Below are 15847 nucleotides of genomic sequence, written 5' to 3' on the forward strand. Positions count from 1 at the left end.
TGCAAAAAAACAGTCCAGTCTCAGAACAGGCCGCTTGGACACTTTCAGAACAGCTCTGTTAATGACTGAAAACAGCTCTCGAAGAGATTGTCAAAAGAGACTCCGAAAACGAAACGTTGATCACTTTTGAGCAAAAGGCTGCACACACGCAATTAAAGTTGCTCTGATTGTCATTTAGAGTTACATTATAAGATTATTCAACAACAAGTCAAAATGTGCTCGTGAAAGGCAGAAAACAACACTTTGATAGTTTGATATAACTTGAGAACGAATGCAAAAAACAGTCCACTCTAAGAACAGGCCGCTTGGACACTTTCAGAACAGCTCTGTTAATGACTGAAAACAGCTCTCGAAGAGATTGTCAAAAGAGACTCCGAAAACGAAACGTTGATCACTTTTGAGCAAAAGGCTGCACACACGCAATTCAAGTTGCTCTGATTGTCATTTAGAGTTACATTATAGGAGCATTCAGCAACAAGTCAAAATGTGCTCCAGAAAAGCAGAAAACAACACTGATAGAACTTGAGAACGAATGCAAAAACAGTCCACTCTCAGAACAGGCCGCTTGGACACTTTCAGAACAGCTCTGTTAATGACTGAAAACAGCTCTCGAAGAGATTGTCAAAAGAGACTCTGAAAACGAAACGTTGATTACTTTTGAGCAAAAGGCTGCACACACGCAATTCAAGTTGCTCTGATTGTCATTTAGAGTAACATTATAGGATTATTCAACAACAAGTCAAAATGTGCTCGTGAAAGGCAGAAAACAACACTTTGATAGTTTGATATAACTTGAGAACGAATGCAAAAAACAGTCCACTCTAAGAACAGGCCGCTTGGACACTTTCAGAACAGCTCTGTTAATGACTGAAAACAGCTCTCGAAGAGATTGTCAAAAGAGACTCCGAAAACGAAACGTTGATCACTTTTGAGCAAAAGGCTGCACACACGCAATTCAAGTTGCTCTGATTGTCATTTAGAGTAACATTATAGGATTATTCAACAACAAGTCAAAATGTGCTCGTGAAAGGCAGAAAACAACACTTTGATAGTTTGATATAACTTGAGAACGAATGCAAAAAACAGTCCACTCTAAGAACAGGCCGCTTGGACACTTTCAGAACAGCTCTGTTAATGACTGAAAACAGCTCTCGAAGAGATTGTCAAAAGAGACTCCGAAAACGAAACGTTGATCACTTTTGAGCAAAAGGCTGCACACACGCAATTCAAGTTGCTCTGATTGTCATTTAGAGTAACATTATAGGATTATTCAACAACAAGTCAAAATGTGCTCGTGAAAGGCAGAAAACAACACTTTGATAGTTTGATATAACTTGAGAACGAATGCAAAAAACAGTCCACTCTAAGAACAGGCCGCTTGGACACTTTCAGAACAGCTCTGTTAATGACTGAAAACAGCTCTCGAAGAGATTGTCAAAAGAGACTCTGAAAACGAAACGTTGATTACTTTTGAGCAAAAGGCTGCACACACGCAATTCACGTTGCTCTGATTGTCATTTAGAGTAACATTATAGGATTATTCAACAACAAGTCAAAATGTGCTCTTGAAAGGCAGAAAACAACACTTTGATAGTTTGATATAACTTGAGAACGAATGCAAAAAACAGTCCACTCTAAGAACAGGCCGCTCGGACACTTTCAGAACAGCTCTGTTAATGACTGAAAACAGCTCTCGAAGAGATTGTCAAAAGAGACTCCGAAAACGAAACGTTGATCACTTTTGAGCAAAAGGCTGCACACACGCAATTCAAGTTGCTCTGATTGTCATTTAGAGTAACATTATAGGATTATTCAACAACAAGTCAAAATGTGCTCTTGAAAGGCAGAAAACAACACTTTGATAGTTTGATATAACTTGAGAACGAATGCAAAAAACAGTCCACTCTAAGAACAGGCCGCTCGGACACTTTCAGAACAGCTCTGTTAATGACTGAAAACAGCTCTCGAAGAGATTGTCAAAAGAGACTCCGAAAACGAAACGTTGATCACTTTTGAGCAAAAGGCTGCACACACGCAATTCAAGTTGCTCTGATTGTCATTTAGAGTTACATTATAGGATTATTCAACAACAAGTCAAAATGTGCTCGTGAAAGGCAGAAAACAACACTTTGATAGTTTGATATAACTTGAGAACGAATGCAAAAAACAGTCCACTCTAAGAACAGGCCGCTTGGACACTTTCAGAACAGCTCTGTTAATGACTGAAAACAGCTCTCGAAGAGATTGTCAAAAGAGACTCCGAAAACGAAACGTTGATCACTTTTGAGCAAAAGGCTGCACACACACAATTCAAGTTGCTCTGATTGTCATTTAGAGTTACATTATAGGATTATTCAACAACAAGTCAAAATGTGCTCGTGAAAGGCAGAAAACAACACTTTGATAGTTTGATATAACTTGAGAACGAATGCAAAAAACAGTCCACTCTCAGAACAGGCCGCTTGGACACTTTCAGAACAGCTCTGTTAATGACTGAAAACAGCTCTCGAAGAGATTGTCAAAAGAGACTCCGAAAACGAAACGTTGATCACTTTTGAGCAAAAGGCTGCACACACGCAATTCAAGTTGCTCTGATTGTCATTTAGAGTTACATTATAGGATTATTCAACAACAAGTCAAAATGTGCTCGTGAAAGGCAGAAAACAACACTTTGATAGTTTGATATAACTTGAGAACGAATGCAAAAAACAGTCCACTCTAAGAACAGGCCGCTTGGACACTTTCAGAACAGCTCTGTTAATGACTGAAAACAGCTCTCGAAGAGATTGTCAATAGAGACTCCGAAAACGAAACGTTGATAACTTTTGAGCAAAAGGCTGCACACACGCAATTCAAGTTGCTCTGATTGTCATTTAGAGTTACATTATAGGATTATTCAACAACAAGTCAAAATGTGCTCGTGAAAGGCAGAAAACAACACTTTGATAGTTTGATATAACTTGAGAACGAATGCAAAAAACAGTCCACTCTAAGAACAGGCCGCTTGGACACTTTCAGAACAGCTCTGTTAATGACTGAAAACAGCTCTCGAAGAGATTGTCAAAAGAGACTCCGAAAACGAAACGTTGATCACTTTTGAGCAAAAGGCTGCACACACGCAATTCAAGTTGCTCTGATTGTCATTTAGAGTTACATTATAGGAGCATTCAGCAACAAGTCAAAATGTGCTCCAGAAAAGCAGAAAACAACACTGATAGAACTTGAGAACGAATGCAAAAACAGTCCACTCTCAGAACAGGCCGCTTGGACACTTTCAGAACAGCTCTGTTAATGACTGAAAACAGCTCTCGAAGAGATTGTCAAAAGAGACTCTGAAAACGAAACGTTGATTACTTTTGAGCAAAAGGCTGCACACACGCAATTCAAGTTGCTCTGATTGTCATTTAGAGTAACATTATAGGATTATTCAACAACAAGTCAAAATGTGCTCGTGAAAGGCAGAAAACAACACTTTGATAGTTTGATATAACTTGAGAACGAATGCAAAAACCAGTCCACTCTAAGAACAGGCCGCTTGGACACTTTCAGAACAGCTCTGTTAATGACTGAAAACAGCTCTCGAAGAGATTGTCAAAAGAGACTCCGAAAACGAAACGTTGATCACTTTTGAGCAAAAGGCTGCACACACGCAATTCACGTTGCTCTGATTGTCATTTAGAGTAACATTATAGGATTATTCAACAACAAGTCAAAATGTGCTCTTGAAAGGCAGAAAACAACACTTTGATAGTTTGATATAACTTGAGAACGAATGCAAAAAACAGTCCACTCTAAGAACAGGCCGCTCGGACACTTTCAGAACAGCTCTGTTAATGACTGAAAACAGCTCTCGAAGAGATTGTCAAAAGAGACTCCGAAAACGAAACGTTGATCACTTTTGAGCAAAAGGCTGCACACACGCAATTCAAGTTGCTCTGATTGTCATTTAGAGTAACATTATAGGATTATTCAACAACAAGTCAAAATGTGCTCTTGAAAGGCAGAAAACAACACTTTGATAGTTTGATATAACTTGAGAACGAATGCAAAAAACAGTCCACTCTAAGAACAGGCCGCTCGGACACTTTCAGAACAGCTCTGTTAATGACTGAAAACAGCTCTCGAAGAGATTGTCAAAAGAGACTCCGAAAACGAAACGTTGATCACTTTTGAGCAAAAGGCTGCACACACGCAATTCAAGTTGCTCTGATTGTCATTTAGAGTTACATTATAGGATTATTCAACAACAAGTCAAAATGTGCTTGTGAAAGGCAGAAAACAACACTTTGATAGTTTGATATAACTTGAGAACGAATGCAAAAAACAGTCCACTCTAAGAACAGGCCGCTTGGACACTTTCAGAACAGCTCTGTTAATGACTTAAAACAGCTCTCGAAGAGATTGTCAAAAGAGACTCCGAAAACGAAACGTTGATCACTTTTGAGCAAAAGGCTGCACACATGCAATTCAAGTTGCTCTGATTGTCATTTAGAGTTACATTATAGGATTATTCAACAACAAGTCAAAATGTGCTCGTGAAAGGCAGAAAACAACACTTTGATAGTTCGATATAACTTGAGAACGAATGCAAAAAAACAGTCCAGTCTCAGAACAGGCCGCTTGGACACTTTCAGAACAGCTCTGTTAATGACTGAAAACAGCTCTCGAAGAGATTGTCAAAAGAGACTCCGAAAACGAAACGTTGATCACTTTTGAGCAAAAGGCTGCACACACGCAATTCAAGTTGCTCTGATTGTCATTTAGAGTTACATTATAGGATTATTCAACAACAAGTCAAAATGTGCTCGTGAAAGGCAGAAAACAACACTTTGATAGTTTGATATAACTTGAGAACGAATGCAAAAAACAGTCCACTCTAAGAACAGGCCGCTTGGACACTTTCAGAACAGCTCTGTTAATGACTGAAAACAGCTCTCGAAGAGATTGTCAAAAGAGACTCCGAAAACGAAACGTTGATCACTTTTGAGCAAAAGGCTGCACACACGCAATTCAAGTTGCTCTGATTGTCATTTAGAGTTACATTATAGGAGCATTCAGCAACAAGTCAAAATGTGCTCCAGAAAAGCAGAAAACAACACTGATAGAACTTGAGAACGAATGCAAAAACAGTCCACTCTCAGAACAGGCCGCTTGGACACTTTCAGAACAGCTCTGTTAATGACTGAAAACAGCTCTCGAAGAGATTGTCAAAAGAGACTCTGAAAACGAAACGTTGATTACTTTTGAGCAAAAGGCTGCACACACGCAATTCAAGTTGCTCTGATTGTCATTTAGAGTAACATTATAGGATTATTCAACAACAAGTCAAAATGTGCTCGTGAAAGGCAGAAAACAACACTTTGATAGTTTGATATAACTTGAGAACGAATGCAAAAAACAGTCCACTCTAAGAACAGGCCGCTTGGACACTTTCAGAACAGCTCTGTTAATGACTGAAAACAGCTCTCGAAGAGATTGTCAAAAGAGACTCTGAAAACGAAACGTTGATTACTTTTGAGCAAAAGGCTGCACACACGCAATTCAAGTTGCTCTGATTGTCATTTAGAGTAACATTATAGGATTATTCAACAACAAGTCAAAATGTGCTCGTGAAAGGCAGAAAACAACACTTTGATAGTTTGATATAACTTGAGAACGAATGCAAAAAACAGTCCACTCTAAGAACAGGCCGCTCGGACACTTTCAGAACAGCTCTGTTAATGACTGAAAACAGCTCTCGAAGAGATTGTCAAAAGAGACTCCGAAAACGAAACGTTGATCACTTTTGAGCAAAAGGCTGCACTCACGCAATTCAAGTTGCTCTGATTGTCATTTAGAGTTACATTATAGGATTATTCAACAACAAGTCAAAATGTGCTCGTGAAAGGCAGAAAACAACACTTTGATAGTTTGATATAACGAGAACGAATGCAAAAAACAGTCCACTCTAAGAACAGGCCGCTTGGACACTTTCAGAACAGCTCTGTTAATGACTGAAAACAGCTCTCGAAGAGATTGTCAAAAGAGACTCCGAAAACGAAACGTTGATCACTTTTGAGCAAAAGGCTGCACACACGCAATTCAAGTTGCTCTGATTGTCATTTAGAGTTACATTATAGGAGCATTCAGCAACAAGTCAAAATGTGCTCCAGAAAAGCAGAAAACAACACTGATAGAACTTGAGAACGAATGCAAAAACAGTCCACTCTCAGAACAGGCCGCTTGGACACTTTCAGAACAGCTCTGTTAATGACTGAAAACAGCTCTCGAAGAGATTGTCAAAAGAGACTCTGAAAACGAAACGTTGATTACTTTTGAGCAAAAGGCTGCACACACGCAATTCAAGTTGCTCTGATTGTCATTTAGAGTAACATTATAGGATTATTCAACAACAAGTCAAAATGTGCTCGTGAAAGGCAGAAAACAACACTTTGATAGTTTGATATAACTTGAGAACGAATGCAAAAAACAGTCCACTCTAAGAACAGGCCGCTTGGACACTTTCAGAACAGCTCTGTTAATGACTGAAAACAGCTCTCGAAGAGATTGTCAAAAGAGACTCCGAAAACGAAACGTTGATCACTTTTGAGCAAAAGGCTGCACACACGCAATTCAAGTTGCTCTGATTGTCATTTAGAGTAACATTATAGGATTATTCAACAACAAGTCAAAATGTGCTCGTGAAAGGCAGAAAACAACACTTTGATAGTTTGATATAACTTGAGAACGAATGCAAAAAACAGTCCACTCTAAGAACAGGCCGCTTGGACACTTTCAGAACAGCTCTGTTAATGACTGAAAACAGCTCTCGAAGAGATTGTCAAAAGAGACTCCGAAAACGAAACGTTGATCACTTTTGAGCAAAAGGCTGCACACACGCAATTCAAGTTGCTCTGATTGTCATTTAGAGTAACATTATAGGATTATTCAACAACAAGTCAAAATGTGCTCGTGAAAGGCAGAAAACAACACTTTGATAGTTTGATATAACTTGAGAACGAATGCAAAAAACAGTCCACTCTAAGAACAGGCCGCTTGGACACTTTCAGAACAGCTCTGTTAATGACTGAAAACAGCTCTCGAAGAGATTGTCAAAAGAGACTCTGAAAACGAAACGTTGATTACTTTTGAGCAAAAGGCTGCACACACGCAATTCACGTTGCTCTGATTGTCATTTAGAGTAACATTATAGGATTATTCAACAACAAGTCAAAATGTGCTCTTGAAAGGCAGAAAACAACACTTTGATAGTTTGATATAACTTGAGAACGAATGCAAAAAACAGTCCACTCTAAGAACAGGCCGCTCGGACACTTTCAGAACAGCTCTGTTAATGACTGAAAACAGCTCTCGAAGAGATTGTCAAAAGAGACTCCGAAAACGAAACGTTGATCACTTTTGAGCAAAAGGCTGCACACACGCAATTCAAGTTGCTCTGATTGTCATTTAGAGTAACATTATAGGATTATTCAACAACAAGTCAAAATGTGCTCTTGAAAGGCAGAAAACAACACTTTGATAGTTTGATATAACTTGAGAACGAATGCAAAAAACAGTCCACTCTAAGAACAGGCCGCTCGGACACTTTCAGAACAGCTCTGTTAATGACTGAAAACAGCTCTCGAAGAGATTGTCAAAAGAGACTCCGAAAACGAAACGTTGATAACTTTTGAGCAAAAGGCTGCACACACGCAATTCAAGTTGCTCTGATTGTCATTTAGAGTTACATTATAGGATTATTCAACAACAAGTCAAAATGTGCTCGTGAAAGGCAGAAAACAACACTTTGATAGTTTGATATAACTTGAGAACGAATGCAAAAAACAGTCCACTCTAAGAACAGGCCGCTTGGACACTTTCAGAACAGCTCTGTTAATGACTGAAAACAGCTCTCGAAGAGATTGTCAAAAGAGACTCCGAAAACGAAACGTTGATCACTTTTGAGCAAAAGGCTGCACACACACAATTCAAGTTGCTCTGATTGTCATTTAGAGTTACATTATAGGATTATTCAACAACAAGTCAAAATGTGCTCGTGAAAGGCAGAAAACAACACTTTGATAGTTTGATATAACTTGAGAACGAATGCAAAAAACAGTCCACTCTCAGAACAGGCCGCTTGGACACTTTCAGAACAGCTCTGTTAATGACTGAAAACAGCTCTCGAAGAGATTGTCAAAAGAGACTCCGAAAACGAAACGTTGATCACTTTTGAGCAAAAGGCTGCACACACGCAATTCAAGTTGCTCTGATTGTCATTTAGAGTTACATTATAGGATTATTCAACAACAAGTCAAAATGTGCTCGTGAAAGGCAGAAAACAACACTTTGATAGTTTGATATAACTTGAGAACGAATGCAAAAAACAGTCCACTCTAAAAACAGGCCGCTTGGACACTTTCAGAACAGCTCTGTTAATGACTGAAAACAGCTCTCGAAGAGATTGTCAAAAGAGACTCCGAAAACGAAACGTTGATCACTTTTGAGCAAAAGGCTGCACACACGCAATTCAAGTTGCTCTGATTGTCATTTAGAGTTACATTATAGGAGCATTCAGCAACAAGTCAAAATGTGCTCCAGAAAAGCAGAAAACAACACTGATAGAACTTGAGAACGAATGCAAAAACAGTCCACTCTCAGAACAGGCCGCTTGGACACTTTCAGAACAGCTCTGTTAATGACTGAAAACAGCTCTCGAAAAGATTGTCAAAAGAGACTCTGAAAACGAAACGTTGATTACTTTTGAGCAAAAGGCTGCACACACGCAATTCAAGTTGCTCTGATTGTCATTTAGAGTAACATTATAGGATTATTCAACAACAAGTCAAAATGTGCTCGTGAAAGGCAGAAAACAACACTTTGATAGTTTGATATAACTTGAGAACGAATGCAAAAAACAGTCCACTCTAAGAACAGGCCGCTTGGACACTTTCAGAACAGCTCTGTTAATGACTGAAAACAGCTCTCGAAGAGATTGTCAAAAGAGACTCCGAAAACGAAACGTTGATCACTTTTGAGCAAAAGGCTGCACACACGCAATTCAAGTTGCTCTGATTGTCATTTAGAGTAACATTATAGGATTATTCAACAACAAGTCAAAATGTGCTCGTGAAAGGCAGAAAACAACACTTTGATAGTTTGATATAACTTGAGAACGAATGCAAAAAACAGTCCACTCTAAGAACAGGCCGCTTGGACACTTTCAGAACAGCTCTGTTAATGACTGAAAACAGCTCTCGAAGAGATTGTCAAAAGAGACTCTGAAAACGAAACGTTGATTACTTTTGAGCAAAAGGCTGCACACACGCAATTCACGTTGCTCTGATTGTCATTTAGAGTAACATTATAGGATTATTCAACAACAAGTCAAAATGTGCTCGTGAAAGGCAGAAAACAACACTTTGATAGTTTGATATAACTTGAGAACGAATGCAAAAAACAGTCCACTCTAAGAACAGGCCGCTCGGACACTTTCAGAACAGCTCTGTTAATGACTGAAAACAGCTCTCGAAGAGATTGTCAAAAGAGACTCCGAAAACGAAACGTTGATCACTTTTGAGCAAAAGGCTGCACACACGCAATTCAAGTTGCTCTGATTGTCATTTAGAGTTACATTATAGGATTATTCAACAACAAGTCAAAATGTGCTCGTGAAAGGCAGAAAACAACACTTTGATAGTTTGATATAACTTGAGAACGAATGCAAAAAACAGTCCACTCTAAGAACAGGCCGCTTGGACACTTTCAGAACAGCTCTATTAATGACTGAAAACAGCTCTCGAAGAGATTGTCAAAAGAGACTCCGAAAACGAAACGTTGATCACTTTTGAGCAAAAGGCTGCACACACGCAATTCAAGTTGCTCTGATTGTCATTTAGAGTTACATTATAGGATTATTCAACAACAAGTCAAAATGTGCTCGTGAAAGGCAGAAAACAACACTTTGATAGTTTGATATAACTTGAGAACGAATGCAAAAAACACTCCACTCTAAGAACAGGCCGCTTGGACACTTTCAGAACAGCTCTGTTAATGACTGAAAACAGCTCTCGAAGAGATTGTCAAAAGAGACTCCGAAAACGAAACGTTGATCACTTTTGAGCAAAAGGCTGCACACACGCAATTCAAGTTGCTCTGATTGTCATTTAGAGTTACATTATAGGATTATTCAACAACAAGTCAAAATGTGCTCGTGAAAGGCAGAAAACAACACTTTGATAGTTTGATATAACTTGAGAACGAAAGCAAAAAAACAGTCCAGTCTCAGAACAGGCCGCTTGGACACTTTCAGAACAGCTCTGTTAATGACTGAAAACAGCTCTCGAAGAGATTGTCAAAAGAGACTCCGAAAACGAAACGTTGATTACTTTTGAGCAAAAGGCTGCACACACGCAATTCAAGTTGCTCTGATTGTCATTTAGAGTTACATTATAGGATTATTCAACAACAAGTCAAAATGTGCTCGTGAAAGGCAGAAAACAACACTTTGATAGTTTGATATAACTTGAGAACGAATGCAAAAAACAGTCCACTCTAAGAACAGGCCGCTTGGACACTTTCAGAACAGCTCTGTTAATGACTGAAAACAGCTCTCGAAGAGATTGTCAAAAGAGACTCTGAAAACGAAACGTTGATTACTTTTGAGCAAAAGGCTGCACACACGCAATTCAAGTTGCTCTGATTGTCATTTAGAGTAACATTATAGGATTATTCAACAAGTCAAAATGTGCTCGTGAAAGGCAGAAAACAACACTTTGATAGTTTGATATAACTTGAGAACGAATGCAAAAAACAGTCCACTCTAAGAACAGGCCGCTTGGACACTTTCAGAACAGCTCTGTTAATGACTGAAAACAGCTCTCGAAGAGATTGTCAAAAGAGACTCCGAAAACGAAACGTTGATCACTTTTGAGCAAAAGGCTGCACACACGCAATTCAAGTTGCTCTGATTGTCATTTAGAGTTACATTATAGGATTATTCAACAACAAGTCAAAATGTGCTCGTGAAAGGCAGAAAACAACACTTTGATAGTTTGATATAACTTGAGAACGAATGCAAAAAACAGTCCACTCTAAGAACAGGCCGCTTGGACACTTTCAGAACAGCTCTGTTAATGACTGAAAACAGCTCTCGAAGAGATTGTCAAAAGAGACTCCGAAAACGAAACGTTGATCACTTTTGAGCAAAAGGCTGCACACACGCAATTCAAGTTGCTCTGATTGTCATTTAGAGTTACATTATAGGAGCATTCAGCAACAAGTCAAAATGTGCTCCAGAAAAGCAGAAAACAACACTGATAGAACTTGAGAACGAATGCAAAAACAGTCCACTCTCAGAACAGGCCGCTTGGACACTTTCAGAACAGCTCTGTTAATGACTGAAAACAGCTCTCGAAGAGATTGTCAAAAGAGACTCTGAAAACGAAACGTTGATTACTTTTGAGCAAAAGGCTGCACACACGCAATTCAAGTTGCTCTGATTGTCATTTAGAGTAACATTATAGGATTATTCAACAACAAGTCAAAATGTGCTCGTGAAAGGCAGAAAACAACACTTTGATAGTTTGATATAACTTGAGAACGAATGCAAAAAACAGTCCACTCTAAGAACAGGCCGCTTGGACACTTTCAGAACAGCTCTGTTAATGACTGAAAACAGCTCTCGAAGAGATTGTCAAAAGAGACTCCGAAAACGAAACGTTGATCACTTTTGAGCAAAAGGCTGCACACACGCAATTCAAGTTGCTCTGATTGTCATTTAGAGTTACATTATAGGAGCATTCAGCAACAAGTCAAAATGTGCTCCAGAAAAGCAGAAAACAACACTGATAGAACTTGAGAACGAATGCAAAAACAGTCCACTCTCAGAACAGGCCGCTTGGACACTTTCAGAACAGCTCTGTTAATGACTGAAAACAGCTCTCGAAGAGATTGTCAAAAGAGACTCTGAAAACGAAACGTTGATTACTTTTGAGCAAAAGGCTGCACACACGCAATTCAAGTTGCTCTGATTGTCATTTAGAGTTACATTATAGGATTATTCAACAACAAGTCAAAATGTGCTCGTGAAAGGCAGAAAACAACACTTTGATAGTTTGATATAACTTGAGAACGAATGCAAAAAACAGTCCACTCTAAGAACAGGCCGCTTGGACACTTTCAGAACAGCTCTGTTAATGACTGAAAACAGCTCTCGAAGAGATTGTCAAAAGAGACTCCGAAAACGAAACGTTGATCACTTTTGAGCAAAAGGCTGCACACACGCAATTCAAGTTGCTCTGATTGTCATTTAGAGTAACATTATAGGATTATTCAACAACAAGTCAAAATGTGCTCATGAAAGGCAGAAAACAACACTTTGATAGTTTGATATAACTTGAGAACGAATGCAAAAAACAGTCCACTCTAAGAACAGGCCGCTCGGACACTTTCAGAACAGCTCTGTTAATGACTGAAAACAGCTCTCGAAGAGATTGTCAAAAGAGACTCCGAAAACGAAACGTTGATCACTTTTGAGCAAAAGGCTGCACACACGCAATTCAAGTTGCTCTGATTGTCATTTAGAGTTACATTATAGGATTATTCAACAACAAGTCAAAATGTGCTCGTGAAAGGCAGAAAACAACACTTTGATAGTTTGATATAACTTGAGAACGAATGCAAAAAACAGTCCACTCTAAGAACAGGCCGCTTGGACACTTTCAGAACAGCTCTGTTAATGACTTAAAACAGCTCTCGAAGAGATTGTCAAAAGAGACTCCGAAAACGAAACGTTGATCACTTTTGAGCAAAAGGCTGCACACATGCAATTCAAGTTGCTCTGATTGTCATTTAGAGTTACATTATAGGATTATTCAACAACAAGTCAAAATGTGCTCGTGAAAGGCAGAAAACAACACTTTGATAGTTTGATATAACTTGAGAACGAATGCAAAAAACAGTCCACTCTAAGAACAGGCCGCTCGGACACTTTCAGAACAGCTCTGTTAATGACTGAAAACAGCTCTCGAAGAGATTGTCAAAAGAGACTCTGAAAACGAAACGTTGATTACTTTTGAGCAAAAGGCTGCACACACGCAATTCAAGTTGCTCTGATTGTCATTTAGAGTTACATTATAGGATTATTCAACAACAAGTCAAAATGTGCTCGTGAAAGGCAGAAAACAACACTTTGATAGTTTGATATAACTTGAGAACGAATGCAAAAAAACAGTCCAGTCTCAGAACAGGCCGCTTGGACACTTTCAGAACAGCTCTGTTAATGACTGAAAACAGCTCTCGAAGAGATTGTCAAAAGAGACTCCGAAAACGAAACGTTGATCACTTTTGAGCAAAAGGCTGCACACACGCAATTCAAGTTGCTCTGATTGTCATTTAGAGTTACATTATAGGATTATTCAACAACAAGTCAAAATGTGCTCGTGAAAGGCAGAAAACAACACTTTGATAGTTTGATATAACTTGAGAACGAATGCAAAAAACAGTCCACTCTAAGAACAGGCCGCTTGGACACTTTCAGTACAGCTCTGTTAATGACTGAAAACAGCTCTCGAAGAGATTGTCAAAAGAGACTCCGAAAACGAAACGTTGATCACTTTTGAGCAAAAGGCTGCACACACGCAATTCAAGTTGCTCTGATTGTCATTTAGAGTTACATTATAGGAGCATTCAGCAACAAGTCAAAATGTGCTCCAGAAAAGCAGAAAACAACACTGATAGAACTTGAGAACGAATGCAAAAACAGTCCACTCTCAGAACAGGCCGCTTGGACACTTTCAGAACAGCTCTGTTAATGACTGAAAACAGCTCTCGAAGAGATTGTCAAAAGAGACTTCGAAAACGAAACGTTGATCACTTTTGAGCAAAAGGCTGCACACACGCAATTCAAGTTGCTCTGATTGTCATTTAGAGTTACATTATAGGATTATTCAACAACAAGTCAAAATGTGCTCGTGAAAGGCAGAAAACAACACTTTGATAGTTTGATATAACTTGAGAACGAATGCAAAAAACAGTCCACTCTAAGAACAGGCCGCTTGGACACTTTCAGAACAGCTCTGTTAATGACTGAAAACAGCTCTCGAAGAGATTGTCAAAAGAGACTCCGAAAACGAAACGTTGATCACTTTTGAGCAAAAGGCTGCACACACGCAATTCAAGTTGCTCTGATTGTCATTTAGAGTTACATTATAGGATTATTCAACAACAAGTCAAAATGTGCTCGTGAAAGGCAGAAAACAACACTTTGATAGTTTGATATAACTTGAGAACGAATGCAAAAAACAGTCCACTCTCAGAACAGGCCGCTTGGACACTTTCAGAACAGCTCTGTTAATGACTGAAAACAGCTCTCGAAGAGATTGTCAAAAGAGACTCCGAAAACGAAACGTTGATCACTTTTGAGCAAAAGGCTGCACACACGCAATTCAAGTTGCTCTGATTGTCATTTAGAGTAACATTATAGGATTATTCAACAACAAGTCAAAATGTGCTCGTGAAAGGCAGAAAACAACACTTTGATAGTTTGATATAACTTGAGAACGAATGCAAAAAACAGTCCACTCTAAGAACAGGCCGCTCGGACACTTTCAGAACAGCTCTGTTAATGACTGAAAACAGCTCTCGAAGAGATTGTCAAAAGAGACTCCGAAAACGAAACGTTGATCACTTTTGAGCAAAAGGCTGCACACACGCAATTCAAGTTGCTCTGATTGTCATTTAGAGTTACATTATAGGATTATTCAACAACAAGTCAAAATGTGCTCGTGAAAGGCAGAAAACAACACTTTGATAGTTTGATATAACTTGAGAACGAATGCAAAAAACAGTCCACTCTAAGAACAGGCCGCTTGGACACTTTCAGAACAGCTCTGTTAATGACTTAAAACAGCTCTCGAAGAGATTGTCAAAAGAGACTCCGAAAACGAAACGTTGATCACTTTTGAGCAAAAGGCTGCACACATGCAATTCAAGTTGCTCTGATTGTCATTTAGAGTTACATTATAGGATTATTCAACAACAAGTCAAAATGTGCTCGTGAAAGGCAGAAAACAACACTTTGATAGTTTGATATAACTTGAGAACGAATGCAAAAAACAGTCCACTCTAAGAACAGGCCGCTCGGACACTTTCAGAACAGCTCTGTTAATGACTGAAAACAGCTCTCGAAGAGATTGTCAAAAGAGACTCTGAAAACGAAACGTTGATTACTTTTGAGCAAAAGGCTGCACACACGCAATTCAAGTTGCTCTGATTGTCATTTAGAATTACATTATAGGATTATTCAACAACAAGTCAAAATGTGCTCGTGAAAGGCAGAAAACAACACTTTGATAGTTTGATATAACTTGAGAACGAATGCAAAAAAACAGTCCAGTCTCAGAACAGGCCGCTTGGACACTTTCAGAACAGCTCTGTTAATGACTGAAAACAGCTCTCGAAGAGATTGTCAAAAGAGACTCCGAAAACGAAACGTTGATCACTTTTGAGCAAAAGGCTGCACACACGCAATTCAAGTTGCTCTGATTGTCATTTAGAGTTACATTATAGGATTATTCAACAACAAGTCAAAATGTGCTCGTGAAAGGCAGAAAACAACACTTTGATAGTTTGATATAACTTGAGAACGAATGCAAAAAACAGTCCACTCTCAGAACAGGCCGCTTGGACACTTTCAGAACAGCTCTGTTAATGACTGAAAACAGCTCTCGAAGAGATTGTCAAAAGAGACTCCGAAAACGAAACGTTGATCACTTTTGAGCAAAAGGCTGCACACACGCAATTCAAGTTGCTCTGATTGTCATTTAGAGTTACATTATAGGATTATTCAACAACAAGTCAAAATGTG

Source organism: Nansenia antarctica (assembly GCF_963989245.1).
Source record: "Nansenia antarctica genome assembly, chromosome: 11".
NCBI classification, from domain to species: Eukaryota; Metazoa; Chordata; class Actinopteri; order Argentiniformes; family Microstomatidae; genus Nansenia; species Nansenia antarctica.